Consider the following 19053-nt stretch of genomic DNA (forward strand, 5'->3'; position numbering starts at 1 on the left):
TCTGAACTCTCTCTTTTGGAAGTCTTTTATTTTGCACTTATCAAAGACCAAAAGAGTCCTTCTCAAAATGGTACTTATGGGACCAAACTCTCTACTTTTAATATTAGAAACCACAGGAATTTCTATTCAAAAAGACCTTAAATATAGATCAATAAATTTGTTTTGCATTTTCCATGTAATTATTAGAAACATTATGCATACCGTGTAGTTTTAGCAGAATATTTAATAATGACAAATTGTTTCATCTGTTTTTTTTTAAGCTTTTGTCATTGGAATTTCTGAGCTGTAGAATGCAAACTTCCTAAGATAAGTCAGCCTCCACATTGAGCCATGCGGGCATGACTCAATGCCATTTCCAAAAACACAAGGTAGAACAATTTTATCTCTGTATCCTTGATCCCTAATCTTTCTCTAGAGAATGCCCTCCAGCTTGTCAATGTGTTCATAGAGCACTGATAGAGTCCCCGTTCTTTAGCCACAACAGCTCACTGAGTTATATTCTTTTTTTAATCTTTTATATGCTTGATCATGGGAGAGCCAATTAGGTTACTGAAAAATTTAACTTTTGCAAACTACTCCTTCCAATATTTTTATCTACCAAATTTGTAAATATATTGGAACTTTCAAAGATAAAACTTTTAATTGACTGTTAAAAATGTTGCTTGCCTTTTGGCCCCACAGAATGCTGTAAACCCTTATATTCTGAATTCCAGGTCAATCTCCTTTTAAGTTTTTGCTGTAGCATGAAGAAAAAAAGAGAGGGGGGGGCGGAAGAGAGATCATCAAGTACAAATGAGGCTCTAGAGTAACCCATATTCTTATACATTACTAGTTGGGATGGTGGTTACTATGAAAATAATTTGGCATTATGTAGTAAAATTGTGCATACCTCACTACCCAAGAACTCGTTATTAGGATCATGCCCTAAAGAAATTCTCAAACATGTGAACCAAGAAATAGGTACAACAATGTTTACAATAACACGGTCCATGTTAGCAGAGGATTAGGGACTACACAAAGGTCTATGAACAATGAAATGGTTCAGATAATTGTGGTGAATGTATACCATGGAATGCTCACCAGCAATAGAAATGAATGATCTGTAGCTAAAACGAGCATGAGTTTATCTTGGAGTCAATAAGTTGAGAAGAAAAATAAAACATGAAGGACAATATACAGTAAAATCCCATTTATATAAAGTCTTGATACATGCAACATTAAACAATACGTTGATTAGCAATACATAGGAGATAAAAATGTTTACACACAAAGAAAGAGGTCATGACAAATAGAAAGTTTAAGATACTAGTGAATTTACAGTGAATGAGGGTGGAACCAGGCTGCTGTAAGCAGGGGAATCCAAGGTATCCTGTGAATATTATATTTTCCAACCCAAGTGGTGGGTATGGGAGTGTTTAATTGTATTTCATATAGATAGAAATTATTCAGTTTCATTAAAACTTACAATTTGGTATGAATATTTTGTGTATCTCACATATTAAATGTAACGTAATTGGAAGCACTGAGTTATAAAGGAAAGAAGGGAGGGCGGAAGGAAAAGAAAAACATGAGAAAGTAAAGTAAAAGAAAAGTAATGTCTAAGAAAGAGAGGATAAAATAGTTAACCAGTCTGTGTGAGTAACACAGAAATCCCAAAGGGAAAGTCACAGTAAATAGAGAAGTGATGGTTATGATGATAGATTAATGGTAACCTTGAAATAACCATGATGATAACATAGTATCTAATGTTTATGCACTAGTGATTTTCCAAACAATACTCTCAGTTGATATATTAATTGATTTGACTATTACAGTAACTTCAAGGAGGCGGCTCTGCTATTTTCATTTTCCACATTATTAAACTGAAGTAAATAAAATCCCAGGAAACCTGAAAAAGTCACAAGTTTGGTAGGTGGTGGAGTGGGGATATTAATCCCATTACAGACAGGCTGATTTCTTAAGGCTCCAAGAATCATGGTGCCGGGATAATGCGTAACTGATAGGCTAGAAACCTATCTGGCAAAGTTTCCGTGAACTTCCTTCCCTGTCTTTTCTAGAATATGGCAAGGTCATTTATGGGAATTTTGCTCATTCTCATGGAAATCAGGCAAACTGTTTCAGGAGTTAGAAGATTAAAATCAGAGCTTCTATCTTTACCTTTTAAGAAATTTTAGTTTCTTGCCTCTTCTCAAGACTGGTCATCCTTCATGAGATCCAGAGTTTGGACTCTGTAGCAGAGACTTTAGGTAACTTTTATTAAAGGCATGTTCATGTATTACTGTATCTTCCTCTATTTCAATCCTTCATTTTCTTCCCAGAGAAATAGTAAGACTTATATAATGCACAGGATTCTTCATGTCGTACATAATCTTTGATTAAGGAACAAAATTGGATAATAAATTCCATGTTTTAAGCCTAGTCTTCATTGAAAACCCACTGAGGACATTGCCAGGTGTAGAGTTATATACACAGACACCATCACGAACAGTTACAAACAGGGAAAAATGGTAAGATTCCACATATTTTTCAGAAATGTTAGCTCTTAATTTCTTACATCATTGTGATGACCTTATCCTGCTGAATGACATGTGCTTATTAATATTTGATCATTGTAGTTAGTAGAAGTCATCATAAGACAAAATTATATGTGACTCATCAAGATGGAGAGATAAAGCTCAGAATAATCATCGAAAGGGAGTCACCTTCCCTTTATGCCCCTGCCCTGTGGTTCCACAAGCTGACACAGCAGTGATGACATCCTTCTCACCCTACTTTCTGTGGAACCCAAATCCATCCCCCACCTTAGTCCTTACTGTAAGTGTGATAGAGATCTGAAGAAAATCTAAAGAGTTTTCCAGATCAAGATACAGTGAGAACACCACAGGCTTCAAAGTCAGTGAAGCCTGGCAGTGTGCCTTTCTAAAAAAGTTTCATAATCTTGTTTTCAATCTCAACAAACCATTTAAATTTAGCTTCAGTGTGTATAAGGGGGGTTGAATCTCCTTCACGTGGTAGTTGTGAAAATTCAGTGAGCTGATATATATAAAACATGCACCAGTGTCTGATGGTAGTACGTGCCTAACAATTTTTAGTTTCCTTAACTTCTATTAACCCATTAACCCAAGTTGATTTTTCTACCCATGTAGCCTTGACATTTCTTAAATCATATGGATAAAACCAAACTAGTGGACAAAATATCTTTTCAGGGACTGAGCAGCGTCAAATCTGGCAGTTTCCCATTCCTCCAGCTTTGGTCATTGATAATTGATCATTGGACTCTGTCCAGCAATTTCAGCTTTGCCAGTATCCCTGGCTGGAGGCCTTTTTCCAAGATCTCACTCAATGCATAGAGATCAACGATCAAGCACTTCTTACTGATAGCTGTTCTCTTATCTTGTGCCTTAATTGTTCCAAATGTGCCTTGTCTTAGTGTAATACCTTTTGCTCCTAGGTAACCAGATTTCTGGTCTCCCCTATTTATCACCCCTTCACCTCCAATCTATTCTCCTTAGAGTTGCAAAGATAAACTTTTAATTGTATATATCTAATCCTGTCATCCCCCAATTAAATCCTTCAGTGACTAACTTCATAGCCTTAAAGTAAAATCTAAGCTAATTAGCATCTTGAACATTGTATATAATTTTGGCTATTTCTTCTCTTGGTAACCTCATATGGAATCACTCCTCTTTTTTGTTTGTTTTTTGTTTGTTTACCTAAAGTCCAACAGTATTGGCTTTTAAGATTTCTTCCTTGAATGTGACAAACTCTTTGCTGTCTCTGGCCCTAGTATTTTATCAGATTGCTTTCAAAATTTCCTCATTGTTTCTTATTTTTAGTTGTGTGACTGTTACATGCTTCACTATGATTTTCTTTTTGTATTACTGATGAGTTTCACTGTGCTTCCTAAATTCTTGATCTGACATTTTTTATCAGTTTTAGAAATTCTAAATTTAGAAATTTAGACAGTCTCAGGCATTGTCTCTGCTTCTGTTCTGTTCTCTCTCCTTTCCTTGTGAGACTCCAATTACATGTGTGTTAGACCTTTACCCTCTGTTCCACATGTCTATACACCCTTTTCTGTATTTTTCCCCACCTCTCTCTTTAGTCTGGAAGGTTGCATAAATCTGTATTCTGATTCCCTTATCTTATTTGCTGCATGTCCAATTTGCTGTTAAACACAGCTAATTTTCAGTTCTAAAATTTCCATTGTATTCTTTTTTTGTATAGTTTTCAATTCTCTGACAACATTTTCCAGCATTTCCTTTATTTCTCCATAGTTTCTCTTTTATTGAACATTTTAAACATAATTATTTGATTGTCCTTGTCTGCTCTTCCCACTCTTTGGATCCCTGTAAGTCTATTTTATTTTCTTTCAGTTTTCTAAATGTTTGATCCTGTGGTTCAGTCTTTTAGCATCTCTAGAATACTTGAGGAAATGCTGGTCAGAGTGGGAGAGAAAGAATCCCAAACATCCCCATGCTGTCAGCTCAGGGCCTGAGGGAGGGCTCAGAGCTTAATCACATGAACCGTGGTATCATGACCTGGGCTGAAATCAAGAGTTGAAAACTTAACTGACTGAGCCACCTAGGCGCCCCTAAAATTTCTTATACTATATTATACTTTTCATTCATAATAGCACTTTCACTTTTTGTGATTGTATGTTATTTGCTTACTGTCTTTCCCTAAAAAAATGTTAAGGTCCAAAAGTGTAAGGACCATTGTGCTTCTTCCTCCTTCCCCCTTTCCCTTTCTCCTCCTCCCCCTTTTCTCTTTTACGCCCCCCTTTGCAGTCTTTTACAGTTTTTGTGTGTCCCTGACCTTTATCTCTGTCAGGTATTCACTTACTTAGTTTTCCAACTACTCAGCATTTTTGTGCCTGTTCTTCCTTCTCCTAGGATGTGGCATCATACTTTTAAAGCAGTGGTTTTCCATCTTGGCTGAGGACATAGTCCTCGTTAGCAAAACCTTTATAAGAAAAAAATTTAAATACTGTTTTGACTATGATGAATATGTATTAGTAGCAAAGACAGCTGACTGTCTAACAAAATATGTAGCCCTCCTCCCATAGTATAAAATTGACTTTGGCAAGTCCATGCGTGGAAAAAAGACTGTATTTTCCAACCTCTTTGCTCCTAGACAAGGCCATGTAATTAGTTTTCCTCACTGAAATATGAGTAAGAATTCTGTAAGTTGGTTTTATCTCAATCTTTTAAAAGGAATGGATACAGGGGATCCTGGTTGGCTCAGTCAGTTAAACGTCTGCAGCTCTTGCTTTCAGCTCAGGAATGATCTCATGGTTCCTGACACTCAGCCCCTGTTGGGCTCTGCACTCATAGCATGGAGCCTCCTTGAGATTCTCTCTCTCCCTCTCTCTCTGGCCCTTCTGAGCTTATTCTGTTTCCACTCTCTCTCTTTCCCAAAACAAATCAACTTAAAAAAAAAAAAGTCTGCGTTCTCCTCACTGTATCCTTTTGCAGATGACAGAGTTTTAGGGAACTGAGTTTTATGGAAACTGTTTTGCTAATAACACCTGGGTGAATACCTCATGTTGTACTCTTAATGGGTTAAAAAGTAATAGTCCATTTTGTTGAGCTACTGACCCATATAGGTTTATTGTAACAACAGTTAACGTTCTTAAGCTAATACAGAAAGTGATTACTTAAACTGGGTGGTACCAGAACAAAAACATAAAATACATGATTTTGGTTAATGGTCAGGAGGTAATCAGCAAAGAAGTTGATAAAATATGCTAGGAACATAGAGAGACTCGTGTTCTGCAATGTCAAAATATTTCATCAAATTATTACTGTCAAAACTTCATAAAGATACTGCCAGGGTGACTGGGTGGCTGAGTCAGTTAAGCGTTCAACTTTGGCTTAGGTTATTATCCCCTAATCTGTAAGTCTAAGTCCCATGTTGGGCTTTGTGTTGACAGCTCAGAGCCTGGAGCTTGCTTTGGATTCTGTCTCCCTCTCTCTCTACTCCTCTCCCACTTGCATTCTGTCTCTGTCTCTCTCAAAAATAAACATTTAAAAAAGGTACTGCATACCTCCAAAACTATAGCTCTGCCTAAAATAAAACAATGACAAAATAAACAACAACAACAACAACAAAAAACAGGAAAAAACATCGTAATGAAGATAGTACATGTTGGATGTTTCTTACAGGATTTCATGGAATTTTACAGGAAAGAAAAGGGACCATGTCAAACCAGGATGAAAAGTTCACCTCTATGGCAAAGATTGATTTAAGAGTGTCTTATTCCAAAGAAGGTTATGATTTCATATGGCACTAAGGAAACTAATGTTAGAGAGACAGAAACAGACAGAGGGAGGGAGGGAAGAAAAAGAACTAAAGCAGATTTGAGTATGAAGTCAAAGGAATACCTTTTGAGTGTGATTATTATAACTTGGTACTGATGGAAGCAATTAGATCAGAAACTTCTAAATTTTTAGCGAATTCTATTGTTAACAACCAAATTCAAACAAAACATGACCCTGACCTAAAAGAAAAAGCCTACGACTCTTCAAAGAAAGGTCTCTGTCTCCTCAAATTTATAATAACAGGAATTGTGATCCAAAATCTATTGCTGCTCTTACAAATTACCACAAATGCGGTGGCTTCAGACACCACAAATTTATGATCTTATAGTTCTGGAGGTTGGAGATTTAAAATGTGTCTTAGTGGACTTAAATAAAAATGCCAACGGGGCCATGTTTCTTTTTCCATGAGAGAATTTGTTTTTCACCTTCCCCAGTGTTTAGAGACCATTGCATTCCCTAGCTCACATCCTCCTTCTGTCTTAAAAGCCATCAATGGCTAGGTAAGTCTTTGTCTGGCTGTGTTATCCTGACATTGACTCTCCTGCATCCCTTCTTCACATGTGAGGAATCTTCTGATTTTATTGGGCCCACCCAAATAATCGAGGATACTCTCCCCATCTTAAGATTGGATATCAACCTTAATTCCATCTGCAACCTTAATTCTCCCTTGCCTTGTAATATAATCTATTCATGGATTCTAAGGATTGCTAACTTTGCCATAATATTTCAGGATTTTGACTCCCGTTACGGAATCAAGGTAGTTCATTAATGTTTCTTATATTTTATTTATTTATTTACTTACTTACTTATTTATTTTTAATTTAAACTCAGAAATTAGCTTGCTCCATCACATAAACAGATACAGAATGGCACAGTGAATTATCACATAGTTACAATTACAACACAGTATTTCTTATAAGTTAAAATGGTACCTAGCTTTGGAAATGGTTTTCAAAAGTCATTATGCTTACAAAATTCCAATTTAAACCCATAAACCTTAAAGTAACCTAACCCTGTGCTAGTGCTGTTTATTCATATTGACGTAATAGAAATAAAGAACAAAATATCTGTCTCCAAAGGATAGAGATTTCCTTGGAATACTCAGGTGATTGAAAGAAGAGGAAGGCTGATTACAATTCTATACTTCATTGAGTTTGTTTTCCCATAACCATATTGTCTTTGTAGTACCTCCATTACTTTTCTTTCCATAGCAGTAAGACCAGCTTTTATTTTTTAACCTATAAAAAGCTTTGCTTATTTTTTGCTTTTGTTTCTAAGAGCAATCTATGACCTATATGAGGCTTAAGTCTTACAACAAAGGGTAAAAATACATGAAAGTGTCCTTCACTTGCGTACATACATACAAAATACATAAAAGTGTCACACAAAATATATCCAAGAAACATCTAAGACTATGTTTAAAGTGTCCTTTGTTAACAGTGCTTGCTTGCTTGCTTGCTTGCTTTCTTTCTTTCTTTCTTTCTTTCTTTCTTTCTTTCTTTCTTTCTTTCTTTTTTAACCCAAACCCAAATAAGTTCTCCTAGTGCCTAAATCTTCTTTCAGAGTATATCTAGTTCATCTGATAAACTGATTTTTGATTAGGACAGACAGAAATTTAGGTGTCAGTGAAAGAGGTGGGTCCACCCTAATGGCTTGTGCATTTGAATGCACTTCTTAACTAACCTAATGCATGAATTGGTTAATGGAGCTTTCAACCAAGTGGGAGGAGAAGATGGCTTTAAGGCTTTGACAAGTCCTCTGCTACCGAAGAGCAGCCTTCCAACTTGGCCTGGAGTGTTGTTAGAGCTGTTTTAGGGCATGCCAGGATCAGGCAATTTGACACATCAAAGGCAGCAGCAGATCTGACAGGCAATTTAAGTTAGGAATTGGTGTTAACGGTAACACCTGAGAATAAAACGCACCTCGCTGAATCACCATTCTCTCCATGTACTGAGATAACCCACCAGTGTTGGAAGCTTTGCTCTAAGTTATTGATTTATACGATTTGTATTCAGTGTGTCAGTCATTTAACGTCTCCCTCTACTCTTCCTTGGCCCCCCTCACAGCATCACCAACTTATAAATATTCACTTTACAAATAATCAGCAGACTTCTTCTGACCAGTAGAATCCATATCATTTGCAGATTTGGTAGACATGCAAATTCTTAAGACCAGCCCAGATCTACTGTATCAGAAACAGGAGCAGGGACCAGTAATCTGTGTTCCGGCAGTCTTCCAAGTGTTAATGAGGCATGCTCAAAATTGAGAATCACTGATGTATATGAAGGATACGGTAGCTTAAAATTAGAGCTATAGCTTTCTCCTGTCATTAAGATGTTCTACCAAGAATATCTCAGTCCAGCCTTTATCTCAACTCACTGGTGCTGAATATGTCCTTTGAATCTGCTTGCGGAGGCGGGGAGGAGAGACCCTCATGTCTACAAATTCACCTCTCACATGAATTTCTCTTGGCTCTTAGGATAATTAGAACAGATTTCAGTCACACTGGGTTTACCTGAAACAAACACAAAAGCAAGTTTTGGGTAATTTTTCTGCATTTAATGCTTTTGGCTTATTTACCTACCTGTCTTGGTTCTTTCATAATATATTTATAGAGTGCCTACTACCCTCCCTGTTACTTGATTAAAAGCAGTATTGTACATAAAATTTGCAGTCTAGTAAATTTCATGAAAAGTTACTATATGTAGCAGAGATGTAATTCAGATAAAGTTGATATGTCAAGTGTATGATTCAACAGTTTTTAGGATATTTACAGTTGCGGAGCCATCACAAGTAATCTTAGAGCAGTTGATAACCCAAAAAGGAAACCCCATGCCTCTTAGTAGTGACTCCCCATTCCCCCCACTCAACCCACCCTGAACCCAGGCAAACACTAAGGTACTTTCTGTCTTTATAGATTTGCCTCCTCTGGACATATCATATAATACATTAATTGATAGGTGGTCTTTTGTGACTGGCTTCTTTGACTCAGCATGTTTTCAAGGTTCATCCATGTTGTAGCATGTGTAAACACTTTAGTGATTTTTGCCAGGTAATATTTAATTGAGTGGTTATACTGCCTTATATTTATGTACTTATCAGTTGATGGGCATTTGGCTTTTTACTCTTTTGCTATTATGAAGATTGCTTCTGTGGACATTTCATGGACAGGTTTTTATGCAGGCATGTTTTCATCTCTCTTAGGTAAATATCTAGGAGTGGAATTGCTGGGTCACCTGGTAATTGCATGTCTAACTTTTTCCAAAGCACCTGACCCATTTTACATTCCCACCTGTGGTGTGGTTTCCAAAAGTTTTTGAGTTGGCATTCTGTATTCAAGGTGCAAGTTAAAAAAATATTTTTTTTAATGCCCAAGGGCATCATGCATCCTAAGACTTGAAAAGAAGTAGACATCGCATATAAACATTTATATATAAACAGACACACAATCCAGCCAATTTCAAGGTGGCACATAGAAACATAGAAATTCATGAACCATGCAACTCTTATCGAAATGTTAAGCTCTTGGGAAGTTCTTAATAACAAATGAAAAGGTGACTGACTGAAATAGTATTCGTAAGAATGAACGAATGAAGAAATATCTACATTTCTAGTTGCCACAAACCATATGCTAAGTTCTTTAGATTTTCATGATGTTTCATGTACCATGTGTCAAAGGCAAAATTTTTCCCCTTAATGAAATATATTATTTTTAATGGTGTTAATGAGATTAAGTGATGACCATCAATGTATGTTAATTGATATTTCCAAGGTTATTTATTTAAAAGTTATTCGAAGTCTGTTAGATTTTATGACTAGAAATGGTAATTGCAGCCCTAACAGTTGAAGCTAACAGAAATTTGAAGGCATCCTCGGGTTATGACTGAAATCCACATGTTCTTTCTATGAGAAAATGTAAGCCTGTGGTTTAAACAGTCATATAAAAATAATTGTTTGGGACACATGTTTGTAAGTTGAGGATGACCTGTATTTTTGGATTACTATTACTATTACAGTGTTTAATAGATATTTTTACTTAAATTTAAAAAAATACTTCAACAAGAAAGCACTAAATTCAGTCAGTTGTCTTAATACTTCATTGAGAATTAAAATGACAGATCCTTTAGTTGAAGATATAATAGACGTTATCAAAATGAAATGCATTTATAGATTTTATTGATCTAATTTTTCTGGTTTCATATGCCATTTTTAAGGCTTCTTATTTTACTGATCAAGGTGAGGATGTTTTATTTCTGTAAAATGTGTCTTCCTCATCTCCCCTGAAAGAAAGAGAAATCAGTACTCTGAAGGTGTCCTGCTGAGGTATTGCTGTTTATGAAAGAACAGCACATGAAGCAGTAAATAGCTCTAGCCAGTGATTAAATGCAGAAGCAGAGTTGATGTATCCGATAAATGCAGATGTCATTTATGGTCTCACATACTTCAGTATCGTAAACACTCTTCTCATTGTACAAGTACAAAGATGACAAGACAAAACAAACTATAACAAATGTGTAAGCGATACAAATAAAGAAGTAGTTGCATATGCCAATATGAATTATAATTTTATTGTATTTATATGAATCTATCACAGTGTACCCAAATGATTATTTTTTCATGTAAGTTACAGTAAAAACTTTTTATAGTGATTAGTTCCTTGAAGTAAACTATGTGGAGGCCTAAAGTTTCACATTTGAGAAAAAACAACAACTCTGGTCATCAGGAATTTGTATCATTTAAGTATCAAGGTTGTCAAAATTTGTCTAATGTTAATGTTAAGTTGGATGAATATTTGTTAATGTGCCTACATAGCTAATCTTCCAGGTCTCACCAAATACTATCCCAGTTTAAATATGTAATGATTGCTCTTTTTTTTTTTAAAGTGATAGTGACAATCTTCTGTAATACTAAAAGCCACAACACATCCTTTAAATGGGTGAATTGAGGGGCACCCGGAGGGCTCAGTCGGTTAAACGTCCAACTTCAGCTCAGGTCATGATCTCACGGTTTGTGGGTTCAAGCCCCGTGTCGGGCTCTGTGCTGACAGCTAGCTCAGAGCCTGGAGCCTGTTTCAGATTCTGAATCTCCCTCTCTCTCTCTGACCCTCCCCTGCTCATGCTGTCTCTCTATCTCAGAAATAATTTTTTTAAAAAAATGGGTGAACTGAATGATATGTGTATTATATATCAATAAAGCTGTTAAAGAACAAATTGGAAAAAAAATCATTTTCAATAGGTATTTTTTCCAGTTAGACTTGCATACAAAATTGTGCCTTGAAAATGGTTTATTCTCATTTTTTTTATTACACATTAACTCAGCAGAATCTCCCTTAGTCATCATTAATATACTAACACAATACATACATTTGAAAGCATATACACAAATTAAGAATGAGAAAAATAATGGTACTTCCTTAGAGTGTGAGTATACTATAAAATATATTAACTGTATATTACATACTACTAGTTCATTGTTCTTACAGGCTATTGTTCTCTTTAAAATAATGTGTTATAAATCGATTTCAAGTCTTAAATTAGAGAGGGAGACATTTTTCATATTGCATGACTAAATGCTTTATCTCTTGTGCTGCACCAGCCCTCACTTGGGGTATGGTTATGAATTAATGAAAAAGCTGAATGAATGACATGCTGTATCATTTAATCCTCACAGTATTATTCCCAGCTTTAAAAATTTAAAACTGAGGCTCATGAAGGCTGAGGAACTTGGCCTCCATTGCTGAACTACTCAAAGACAGCTGTTTTCTATGGCTGGCCCTTGCTAGCACACATGTGAGCATAGTTCTTTGAGAATTTCTAGTGATTTCAAGACTCAGCAGAATACCTGGAATCAAGAATGTGTTTGATGGAGGTCTTAGGGATGAATGAGTTCAAGTTTTCTCATTAAGAACAAGGTAATGTAAGACATGGACAGAGGCTGGGACATCTGACATTTAAGGTAGTTCAGGGCTCTTGAACATTTTCTGAATGTGAATGCTTTTTCAGGCGAGAAGAAAGTCATTGAAGCAGCTAAATCGCTTTTGCCCTTCCCTCCTAATCTCATTTACACCTTCTGATTGTTGACAGATTTTTTTTCCTGAAAAAACATATTGGGAGAAAGTAGTGGTTTTGAAGGTTTAACAAGGAAAGAAAGTGGATTCCAAATTTTATGGCTGATTTACTATGAAAGTGTTGGTTACATATAAATCAATATTTTATATGGAATGGCTTGTGATGTTTTTCACTAGTTGACAGAAAAATCCTGCATGTCAAATGATCAGATTGGCGCCTATGGACATATCAAATGCAAAGGGAATTTGCAAACTTAAGATATAGTAGTTGCACCTTATATAACACTTTAATTTCATTTCTTAATTTTAAAAAAGTGGTCAAAGATTAATGTTATATAATATGCCTTCCTTTTAGAGAATCTCAAAAAGTTATGAATTATCCCCTACAAGTAGGGGATTAGAACATTAGATAGTTTATTGATCAGTAAAAATTTTGGTTGATTGAATGTTAGAGTAAACTTGTCCTTCTATTTTACCTCCTTTATGGCACTGGTTTCTTATGTAGGCAGTTTGGGCCTTCACATTTCTTGCTGTCTTGTGTCTTTGTCATTGTTTGCATTGTGTTTGTGTTGTATGAACAAACTCATTTGTACATTGTTGTACATGGTTCCTCCTTCTTCCATTTTTCTTTGGATAATTCTCTTTGCATTTCAAAATTTTTCTACTTCCTTTTCTCCTTCTTAAAAAAAACAACCCTCTTTTGGTCACGTGTTAAGACACTCAACTATTGTCTCTTCGGAAGAAAAAAATCAAAAGAAGGGGTGGAGAAGGGGCGGAGTGGGGCTGGCTCGTTAACTTGGGGAAGAAAAGGGGAAATCACAACATAACTGGGTTCTGTTCCTGAACACTGATGAATCACAGACATTTGTTAAGGCTTGAAGTGTCGTCATTGTCTAGGAATTAAGTTTATGATGAGGGTTCATCTTGGAGAAGTATTGCGTCCTTTTTCAAATGGAGAAATTTTACATAGTTCTAGAAAAAGGAATAAACTGTATAATCAATCCAATATATCGGAATCTCCAAATATTCTAATACTGAAAACAACAGGTCTTGAATATAAGGGACTGAGGTACTAATAGGGACAATTGATCAAGTCTACACAGCACTTCTCACCGCAATGTTTTCATGCACGCTCTTATTACAGATAATGACTGCTAACCATGTGAATGACATAATTAATGTTAAAATCATTATTAATGAGACCTGGATTAGTGAATGCTATTAGAATTTACAAAAATAAAACATTTCATTTGGAAGTTATCCACCTGATATTTTAGAGTTATGCTTTTGGTTTAAATGTACTAAAATTGAGTCTGCAGGTAAATTTATTCTGCCAGTATAAATTCTATCCACAACGATGAATGACATCTTGGCAAAAACAGATTGATCTCTGTGTAACACCAAGATGTGCGGTAGCATCCAGGTAATAAATATACTTAGCTTGAAACACAGGACTCACGTTGCTGTTTCACTTTGGACTGTCTTCACCCAAGTTGGCCAATTTATGAAATCAACTCTTTTAGCTAGCTGTGGCCATTCTGAGAGAATCATATTTTTAAAAGTGGGTTACCTTAGAGTAAAATTTAAGGAGTTGGGAATAAGAAAAGGAAAATTGCTGTGTATAAATTCCATTTGTAGGCCACACAAGCTATTTTTAGAATTGTTTAGATCCTTATTCTTGGTTTTAAAGGTTTAAAATATTGAAATATTATTATTAATTATAAAAATAAAAAAACCCATTAGATAGCATACAACAATCTCCTTTAGATAATTAGGCGTCATAGTATCTTTTTTCCCCAAATTGTAAGAAACCCTTAGAACCCCACCATCTTTAAGATGAATGTACTTTGGTATATAAACATACTCTCACTTTCTTGATTTTCAAATGTTTCCAAATACCAAACTTATAAGTGTGTATCTCCTATCTGTGATAGGTGGGTAAAACAGAGATGATATTATTGACATCTATCAAAGGAATGTAGGCTTATAACTCTAAGGTTACTGATATGTTCAGGTAGTCATATTTTCTTTGCAATAGTAGCAGGAATTTTAATCCCATAAATCTAAAATCTGTGCTTATGAAAATAAAATGATTGCTTTCTTATTTGCTCTCCATTACTCATTACTGCAGAGGGAGAAATTCCTGGCCACACCCTTTTGTGGTGCTTCTCTGGACATTCACTTAACAGATGAATTCTGTCTTACCTGCATAGGCAGTGAATTTGATCCATAGCACACCTGCAATCTTATAGAAATATGCTAGGTTACAGTGACAGTTTATTGTATTGAAGGTATTTTAGAACCCTAGTATCAGAATAATATCAGGCAACCATCCTTCTTTTTCTTTCCCATGAGAGCCTGCATTCATAAAATAAAAAAAAAAAACACAAAAAACAACAACAACAAAAAAACCACCCCAAACTGGCAAGAGTGACATGTTTGTTAATTTGGGTCATCTCAGATTATCCTCTATCTGTTACTAACCATGTTCCGTTGTATTTTTAAGCTCTTCGTGAATGGCTGGAAACATAACAGTTATTTCCTCTGTGTAGGCCCAAGTAAATGGATTCCACATATTTGTGCTGTACCTTGCAGTTTAAAAGATTTTTTAAAAATGTTTATTTTTGAGAGAGAAAGAGCGAGTGAGCAAGAGTTGCAGAGAGAAAGGGAGACCTGGAATCCAAATCAGGCTCCAGGCTCTGAGCTAGTCAGCACAGAGCCTGACATGGGGCTCAAACTCACAGACTGCGAGATCATGTTCTGAGCCAAAGTCAGACGCTTAACTGACTGAGCCACCCCCACACACCTTTACTTTACGGTTTAAAAACAAAAACAAGAGAAATTCACCAACTCTGTAGGGTGAAGAAGGATCTTACAATGAAATCTAGATTTTCAAGCCTAATAATTTTTTTTTTTTTAAATGAGAAGTCATACTGTAGGTACTGATCTTTTTCTGAGATGTGCTTGTGTTGAACGGGGGAAGGAGAAGAGGAAGAGTAGAAAAACAGAAAAAGGAATGAATGAAGAAATCTATCATTAACAGAAATTTAAAAGTAGAGTAGCATAAAAACTATTGCTTGGTTCAAGACTGGATAGTATTTTTATTTTATTTTAGTTTTTAAATTTTTTTTTTGAGAGAGAGAGTGTCAGTGGGGGAAGGGAAGAAAGAGAAAGAGAGAGAATCTGAAAAGGCTCCAGGTTCTGAGCCAGTCAGTACAGAACCTGACCTAGGGCTTGAACTCATGAATCACGAGTTCATGACTTGAGCCTACCTTGGACCCTGTACCAACTGAGCCGCCCTGGTGCCTGGACTTGATAATATTTAATATAATGGGTAGTATTTCTAAATACTTAAATCAGCAGAAGTTTGTCAATATAGGATTCCAATGGCCAAAGAATAAACTTCCAATTAGTATTGTTCAGTGCTACTTGGTATCTATTTAGTACTATCCATTAGTACTTGTTTACTGTTACCTTGTGTCTTCTTTTCTTAAACCTGTCATGCCTTGTCAAAGCTGTATTACTTGGGCCACGCAAAAATGTCCTCTAAATATTTCTCTTGTTTGTAGGAGATATTTGACCATATTTCTTCATCTTAAGGTTGTGTCTTTTCCATGGTGCTTTCTGTAATGGCTTCTGTGCTGCTTTCGTTTAAAAACACTGAATGCGAACACTGACGTACAAGCCATTACACATGCCCTTAACCATTCTCCTGGGAGTTAATAGTTCTGAGTGGCCTTCTTTTCCTAAGGACAGAGATAGTTGAAGCTTTCTGTCTCTTTGTTCTTAACTTCGGCTTTTTCTGGTACGTGTGCGCGCGCGCGCATGCGCGGACGCGCCTAGGAGCATACTGCCTCAAATTGCAAGTGTTTCTGATTCTGACTCTCACACTGTCTTTACCTGAGAGACAGGTCCTATCCTGCTATTTGTATGTAAATAAATAAGGCTTGTTGTCACAGTCTTCTTAGTTTCTTTATACCAAAAACACTAGAAAATTAGTCATTGCCTTTAAGATTTTTGGCCAAGGAGAAGTATTTTTCTTTCTAGAGTCCCTGTATGCATGTGTTTGCACATAAGAGAAAAATAAGCCAGTTTAGTTACATTGTCTTATTTTTAAAACAAAAATATTGAAGAAATTAGATTTAGTTTATTGAAAAAATTATAAAAGTGCTTATACATACAAAAATATGCTCACAAAAATTGAATTATGCTACCAATATGCATAGTATAAACCAAAGCCAAAAAGGAGAAAAAGGGAACATTTCATGGTGATCAGGTTCATATTGTTCTTTGTCCATTTTTAATAAAAAATAAAATGTGTATAAATATATGCTTATAGTAACAACTGAGAGTTAGCCAACAGTTAGAAATCATAAGATGATCATATGTAAAAGTCAGTGCTTTGCATGAACGAAATATTTTGGATTAAACGTTTTTTCTAGAAATGATTAATATAGATATCAAATCTTCATTAATCTTCCTTATTAGATTATTTCCTCTTAAATGCATAGTAGATATTGATTTCTGACTTCTTGCTTATGCATAGCTTATAAGACAAGTTTCATCATCAATCCTTATGATATATAAATATTTTACCTGGAATAGCAAGTTTTGGTGAATAAGCAATATTTTATTAAAATTCATGGGATTTTTCAAAACAACTGAACTGAGCTGAAACAGTGCATTGTAGGAGGCTGTGGCTAATCCAACAGACACGTAATGCCAGGTTGTGAAAATGATCCTGTTTTAGTTATCATACATAAGAAGTAAAAGCCACATTTTGAATATCCTCATTGGAAAGCTTTAGACCGATAAAACATTTAATAGTAAACCTCACAACAAAGCATCAAGCAATGATTTAGGCTTACAGTTGATAACCAACACCTTCAGAAAGAATTGTAGAAGCAATATCTTTCTTCAACAACTTCAGATATTAAAGAACACAGTGCTTCATCAGAGAGATCCAAAGAAATTGAGATCTGGCTCAGGGGCCAACAAAGTTAACAGTGAAGGCTGACTTACCTTCTCTAGAAGTTTATTACATTCCTTTTGTTCTCTGAGCTCTTTCTCTTAGCTATAAATTGGAAATGGTGCACTTTCTTCGTAGGAAGTTGGAAGTCATCATTGAAATAATTGACAATATAATACAGTATTTTTATGTAGGGAGGCTATTATGATACCAACATATCACATAGACAGTAATGGGCATGTAATTCTGCTATTCGCAATTCCCATGCTGCGAAAGAAACTCTTCTTTTGAATCATTAAAAATTAAAACAAAAAAATGATGGACTTGACTATTTGGTTATCTAAATTTGGAGTGGAAGGCTATCTTCAGTTACCTAAAATACCCTTCCCAAGTTCTAGTTCTGAGGCCCATTACATCTCACTGCATTTCTCATTTGCTGGCTCCTGCTGCCACACTCTTTATGCTGAGGAAAAAACAAACTAAGTTAATCGCAGTGGGGTGCCTTTTGTGAGGCCACTCAGAATCGGAAGAAAGAAACAAAGAGCAAGCTAGAGGTGCAAAGAATATAAAGAAAACAAACAAGGCACAAAAAAAAAAAAGGAGTGAGGAAGAAGAAAACATCACGGGGTCAAGAATCATAAAATCACATACGCTTAAAAATTTTTGCTACTAAGTATCATTGGTCTTCTCTGTTTGGGGAGAAGCTGGAAAATCAATTTTGAATTAATAAGTTCTTTCACAAGCTCCTCAAACTCAAAAGAGAGCTAAATAAGAATCTTACAGCCACCCCATAATTACAGCTTTTACGCTTATGCAGGATGGTCATTTTTTTTTTCTCCCGCATCAGGAATGGTATTCTTTTCACTTCCTGTCAAAAGTGGTCAATACACTACGATAGGGAGTTGAAGAATCTAAGATACTCAGGAACACCTTTCCACCCCTGGCACAGCACTTCCTTCCTGAGGGAGGCCTGTGTTCTAGGAAGAGGCCTCATCCAAGACCCTTCTGCTCTTTCTAGAAGGCCTGAGCGGGCCCTACCCATGCTTCTCTTGCTGTGGAGGTGAAACTGGTCCAGCATTGCTGCTCCCAGGCTCTCACCTCCCTCCCTTCATTCCTCCTCTACGTTCAAGTGCTTTTCGCAAATCGCCACCTGTTCCCGCTGCATCCCCTGTTCGTGTTTTCACACTGACGGAGTGAACTCAGCCTGCAGCATCCCTGTCAAGGCAAAGCAGCCCAGTGGCTAAAGCAGGGCGATTTGAACCTTTCGGAGGTGGTCTCCCTAGGATGTTAAGCAGCCCTTCTCGCCAGCACTGTTCTGCTGGGAAGGAGAATTCGTCCCTTCACCCCTCTGTCCTACTAAACGGCATTTCTGGAAAGATTTTACAGCTTCAGGTCCTTCTGTGACAGTCCCCAGCCCGGCCCGGAGGCTCCGTCCTCGCCCGGTGGACTTGGGGCCGCGGGCACAGCTGTCACTGAGCCACGCCGGAGGCTCTAGCCTCTGGCACCGCGGGCCACATAAATAGTGCCACCTGGTAGAATCAAAAGTGGTGCTTTAAAATGCAAATACAAACCCCTCCTACATTTGTTGTCAAATCACTTGCCCACGATTCCTAGGCAGGCAGTGGATTCTGCGCCTGGGAGAAGGGCCGGGATCGCGCCGCCTGTGTGTGCAAAAATAACCCCCGAAGACGCAA

Source organism: Crocuta crocuta, unplaced genomic scaffold, assembly GCF_008692635.1.
Source record: "Crocuta crocuta isolate KB4526 unplaced genomic scaffold, BGI_CrCroc_1.0 scaffold417, whole genome shotgun sequence".
Taxonomy (NCBI): domain Eukaryota; kingdom Metazoa; phylum Chordata; class Mammalia; order Carnivora; family Hyaenidae; genus Crocuta; species Crocuta crocuta.